Source organism: Stomoxys calcitrans, chromosome 2 (assembly GCF_963082655.1).
Source record: "Stomoxys calcitrans chromosome 2, idStoCalc2.1, whole genome shotgun sequence".
Taxonomy (NCBI): Eukaryota; Metazoa; Arthropoda; class Insecta; order Diptera; family Muscidae; genus Stomoxys; species Stomoxys calcitrans.
In genome coordinates, this window is record NC_081553.1 from 89702089 (window position 1) to 89708088 (window position 6000).

Genomic DNA, 6000 nt, shown 5'->3' on the forward strand with positions numbered 1-6000 from the left:
TTGAAGGATTTTATGTCTTAGAATTAAATTTTAGTAAAAAGTAAACATTTATTTGCAACTTACTGTTAACGAAACACAAGTTACACCTAGAACCACAATTTCGGCAGTTAATAGTGTATCGATCGAATCAGAATTACTTGCTAGTTCGATCTAGCCATGTCCGTCTGAGCGCGAATCCGCCTGTCTGTCTGTCCTCGTTTTGTAATCATGATACAGATAGCATTTGTTATCGAATCATCACGAAGTTTTGCACATATCACCTTTTTGTACCCTCCACCCTAGGATGGATGGTATACTAATTTCGTCGTTCCGCTTGTAATATTAATCGAAATATTAATCTGAGACCCAAAAAACTATACATATTCTTGATCTTCTTGACATTCTTAGTAGATTTAGCCATGTCCGTCCGTCTGTGTATCGAAAACACGCTAACTATCGATGGAGTAAAGCTAGGTGCTGTAAAATTTGCACAAATACTTCGTATAAGTCCAGTTCTTAAGCCTCTAGAGGGCGCAGTTCTTATCCGATTTGATTGAAATTTTGCAAATCGATTTATAACCTGATACCATACGAACCGATTTTGGATCTTGAATTCTTGAGCCGCTGGAGGGCGAAATTAATTATAACCGATTTGGCTGAAATTATGAATGAATTGTTTTGGTTTGATTATTAACAACTGTGCCAAGTATGGTCCAAATCGGTTCATAACCTGATAAAACTGCCACATAAACTGATTTCGGATTTTGGCTTCTTGAGCCAAAAGAGGGCGCAATTATTATCCAATTTGGTTGAAATTTTGCTTGAAGAGTTTTGGTTCGACCATCAACAACTGTGACAAGTATGGTCCAAATCAGTTAATAACTTGATATAGCTCCAATATAAACTGATCTCCCGATTATACTTCTTAAGCTTCTACAAGAGAGCGAGCATTTCTTATCCGATTTGGCTGAAATTTGTCTGCAACAGCCAAATCAATTATGGCTCATATCTTGATATAGCTGAAATAGCATTGCATTTGTTATTTGTTATAGTAGCTGGAGAGAGCCCGCTCCGCTGCGTCTTCTTTCACTTTCTTATTTTATCTGAGCCCTATACTGGAACGGTCAGGAAATAAGTCCTGTTTGGGGGTGCTAGTACGACGTTTCAGATATTTCGCCCAATGTGGATATCATATTGGTGCTCTACTCCCAAGTATCTTTTATTTGAGCCTCATATTGCTATGGTCGGTAAATATGTTCGGTATGGGGGTATTTTTGGGGATAAGGCGGTCAGGAAATAAGTCCTGTTTGGGGGTGCTAGTACGACCTTTCAGATATTTCGCCCAATGTGGATATCATATTGGTGCTCTACTCCCAAGTATCTTTTATTTGAGCCTCATATTGCTATTGTCGTTAAATATGTTCGTATGGGGGTATTTTTGGGGATAAGGCGGACCCTCCGTTGGAGGCCACCGTAGCGCATAGGTTAAAATATCTGCCTATGACGCTGAACGCCTGGGTTCGAATTTTGGTGAGAACGTCATGTTGTTGTAGCAGTTTCCAAATGCGGCCCAATTTCCCATCGCAGGCAGTTGTACTCGCAGACGAGTGTGATGGAATTCGTTGTATGGACCCCACTAACCCCAAAATCAGCGAGCTGAATCTGGAAATGAACAGGGTAGTCAACGAACATAAGCGGAATTTGTGGCTGGAACACTTGCAACAATGTTACTTAGGCACCGGTTCAGGCAAGCTGTGGTCTGCTGTTAAGTGAGTCTCGAATTCCGGTAGACGGGATGACAGGACCTCAGTCACTTTTGGCCGTGACTGATCCGAAGAGATGCGCCAGGTTTTTCAACCGTCAATTTATTGTGCATCCCGAGAGTGACAGGGCAACGAGGAGAGCCATTCGGTGTATTCGTGGTCTCCGAGCCGATGAAAACCCTTTACAAGTTACGTATGTCATCCGTGGCGCCAAATCATCCAAGGCGTTGGGCCACGACGGAATCTCTACTTTGATGCTGAAGAATCTGGATTCACCTGCAGTTAAGTACTTTATTACTGTCCTCAACCTGTCTTTGAACACTCTCACAGTTCCCGATGTCTGGAAAATGGGCTGAGTGATCCCGCTACTGAAGCCTGAAAAGGACCCGAGTTTGGGAGAGTCGTACAGACGATCTCCTTTCTATCACCAGTAGCAAAGACGGCATTACCCCTCCCGAGCCTTGTAGGAGAATTTCCATTCACCGAACATCAACATGGATTTCGAAGACTACATTGCACAAATACTGCTTTGCATGCCATCACCGCACATATATGCTGTGGCTTCAATCAGCTCAGGCCATGTGATAGGACGGTTCTCGTGGCACTGGACCTATCGAATGCATTCCACACGGTAAACCATGCCAAATTATTTGAGGACATCGCCAACACGTCCCTCCAGCCAGGCCTAAAACGCTGGGTCGCGAATTATCTGTGTGGTCGCCAGTCATTTGTGGAATTTAGGGATAAGAAGTCGAAGCACCGTAGAGTGAAACTGGGAGTTCTCCAAGGTGGGGTGATATCTCCGGCACTGTTTCACCTCTACCTATACTCCATTCCACCCCCTCCAAACGGCATAGAGATCATATCATATGCGGACGATTGTACGATCCTGGCATCAGGCCCCTCACCCATTGTTGACATCTGCGATAGGTTGAACGTCTACCTCAACGAACTTGCCTCATATTTTGCTACAAGAAATCTGAAGATATCTGCCAACAAACCTTCAACCACACTATTCACTACAAATACGCTTGAGGTGAATACTGAGCTGACTGTGATGGTCGATGGAGAAATGATTCCGACCATCAAGTGTCCCAAAATACTTGGCGTCACATTTGACAGCTCTCACAAATTCTCCCCACATGCCACAGCAATCTGCAATAAAGTCAAAAGTAGAAACAAGGTCCTCAAGTCACTCGCTGGCAGCACTTGGACTGTATAGGAAATCTTGTTGACCATATACAAAGCAATTGGCCGGTCTGTGGTAAGTTATACAGCGCCAGTGTGGTCTCGTCAACTTTGTGACACGCAGTGGAATAATTCAGATCTGTTAGAATGCTGCCCTCCGAACTGCGACGGGCTGTCTCCTCAGTTCTCATGTGAACCACCTCCATCACGAGACGAAGATTCTACCAGCGCGAAGACATAACTACATGCTGTCTAAGCAATACCCTTTGGCTGTTATTACAGATACCATCCAAATCATCATCTTGTGGATATATGTCCACCGCCCAAAAGCCTTAAGGTAGATCCACATAATCTAGAGCGTGAGGTTCAGCGCTACAAGAGAGAACCTCTAGATCAAGCGGCATATCAAGCAGGTCTAGACAACATTCATGCAGACACGGTAGCAGATGCGGTAAATGGCTACCGGGTGAATGTAGTCCTTGGAGAACGATCGCCTCTCATTGCATGTGAAGAAATTGTCCTCCCCCGGCAAACCAGAGTAGTTCTGGCTCAATTACGTTCCGGCCTCAGCTCCTACAGAGAAAGAATTGATGCCGACGTGCAAGATGTATGTCCCGATAGTAACCAGGGACCGCACGATACACGTCACCTGTTTAACTGCCCTGCCAGACCCACTCGACTCAGACCCAGATCTCTGTGGACGCACCCTATCTTAGTCGCAGAGTTTCTGGGCCGAAAGATAGAACACAACAAACTGCTACAACAACAGAACATCATGAACATTTTCAGCGGTGGTTATCCCCTCCTAATGCTGGCGACATTTGGGAGTTACCGTTTGGTATGGCAGCCATGTAAAAACTTCTCCACAAAGATGCGTCGTACTGCGGCACGCCGTTCGGACTCGGCTATAAAAAGAAGGCCCCTTATCATTGAGCTTAAACTTCAATCGGACCGCACACATTGATTGAAAGTTCATGGGCAAATTTGCAAGGTGGACCCTCATATATCAGATTCTTGCTCTAGTCTCAAATACCTTTCATTTGGGCCCCATAGAGTCATTATAGGTTTATATTTCCATTTGGCGGGCTTAGTAGGTGGCGTGAACCCCCCTAGATATCCCACCCCTAAATAAGGTTACCAAATTTCTGTGCCCCACCCGTCTCCGAAATCTGGCGTTTTTGAAAATAGAGGAAGAGAAGGGTCCGCCCATTAAAGTTTGGATGTAGATCTACTTCATTCTCTAGGATAAGGCCATTATCAAGGACGCTCAATTGGGTTTTAGGAGAGCGATTTTAACCACACATGCCCTCTTGACCCTCACGACCGAAGTCACGGTTGTTTTTAACGCCCGTTGTGCGACTATTACAGGAGGGTATTGTTAGGAAGATGAGACATTGCTATGGCTTCAATGATTATCTCTGCATTATGTGTCTCCAACTATCTCAAGAAGAGATCTTTTTCGATTTCCATTGGACAGGCGACTTCGAAGAATAGGGAAATAGAGGCTGGAGACCCTTAAGTCTCACTACTGGGACCAGTATGAAATCAATTGTATCTGACCGATATTCCGGAGCCTCAGACAGGTGGGATTCTAATTATATTCGCTAACGATATATTAGTGGCATGCAGCCATCCCAGGGCAAAGACGGCATCCGAAAATTTTACACTGTGCTTGGAAGATTGGAAGAATATTTCAGAGAATGTAGGCATAAATTGAATATCGAAAAATTCTTATTAATCGTTTTCAGAAAAAAGGGTAGCTCGTGGCTATATATCCGATACAAAGATGTACGGTGAGCTGATAAAGAATGCGAAGACGATGAAATATCTCGGGATAGGAATTTACATTCACTCGCCACATGGAAAATATGAAGCCAAAGGAGAAAAGCTAGGGCTGATTTTCATGTCAACTGAAGTCTCTTTGGAAGTTGAAGGGGACTAAGCCACCGAGTAAAGCTCATCATGTACCATCAAGTTATGAGACCAGTCATTTCGCACACACTTCACAGATCGAATGTGGAAGGAGATTCGAGCTATACGCCTTCGATATGAGATGTCATGTGACGGCAAGTAGAGAAATGAGTATGCATTCAAATCGGCAAGTTTACAGGGAAGACGGCACACCCAGAATCTTACGTCTGCCACCTTCAGCGCAATCCAACCCACCCGAACGGACTGGCCCATCAGCTGTTCCCCACTGGCAACAGGAATAAGGAATAATGGAAAATGGAAAAGCTCTTCCCCCTGCCCTTTATAGCCGATAGCGGCATGTTATATGATGATGATAGTGAACTGATGTTTTACCATAGGAGATTTGTCAGACATTGGGGATACGGTATACGCCACTGATCAGTGGAACAGGGACTAGTTGTAAGTTAAGTTCTTGATATAGTTATAGTTAAGTTCTTGATATAGCCCCCATATAGACCGATCCACCGACTTAGGGTCTTTGGCCCATAAAATACACATTTATTATCCGATTTTGCTGAAATTTGGGACAATAAGTTGTGCTAGGCCCTTCGACATTTTTCTTTAATTTGGCCCAGATCAGTCCAGATTTGGGTATAGCTGCCATATAGACCGATCCTTTGATTTAGGGACTTAGTCCCATAAAAGCCACATTTATTATCCGATTTTGCTGAAATTTTGAACAGTGAGTTGCTTTAGCCCCTTCGACATCTTTCTTCAATTTGGCCCCAATCAGATCAGAATTGGATATAGTTGCCCCATAAAAGGCGCATTAATTGTCCGATATTGCCGAAATTTGGAACAGAGAGTTAAATTAAACCCCTCCACATATTTATGCAATTTGGTCTAGATCGATCAAGATTTGCATTTAGCTGCCATATAGACCGCTATCTCGATTTAAAGTCTTGGCCCCAAAAAATGCGCATTTATAATCAGAATAACTGAAATTTGACACAGGAATAAAAGGTTTTTCGACATTCATGTTGTATATGGTTTAGATCGGTTTATTTTCAGATATAGCTACTAAAAATACCAATGTTTTGGTTAAAACAATTGAACAATGACCTGTACTTATTAGTATTTGGTCCAAATCGGAACATAT

At 43.5% G+C, this 6000-nt stretch overlaps 1 protein-coding gene across 1 annotated transcript in view; it reads right to left on the bottom strand.

The window, feature by feature from the left end:
• LOC106080525 (AF4/FMR2 family member lilli) overlaps window positions 1-6000 on the bottom strand; it is an 83058-nt gene that overhangs the window by 20889 nt on the left and 56169 nt on the right. The window lies entirely within an intron of this gene.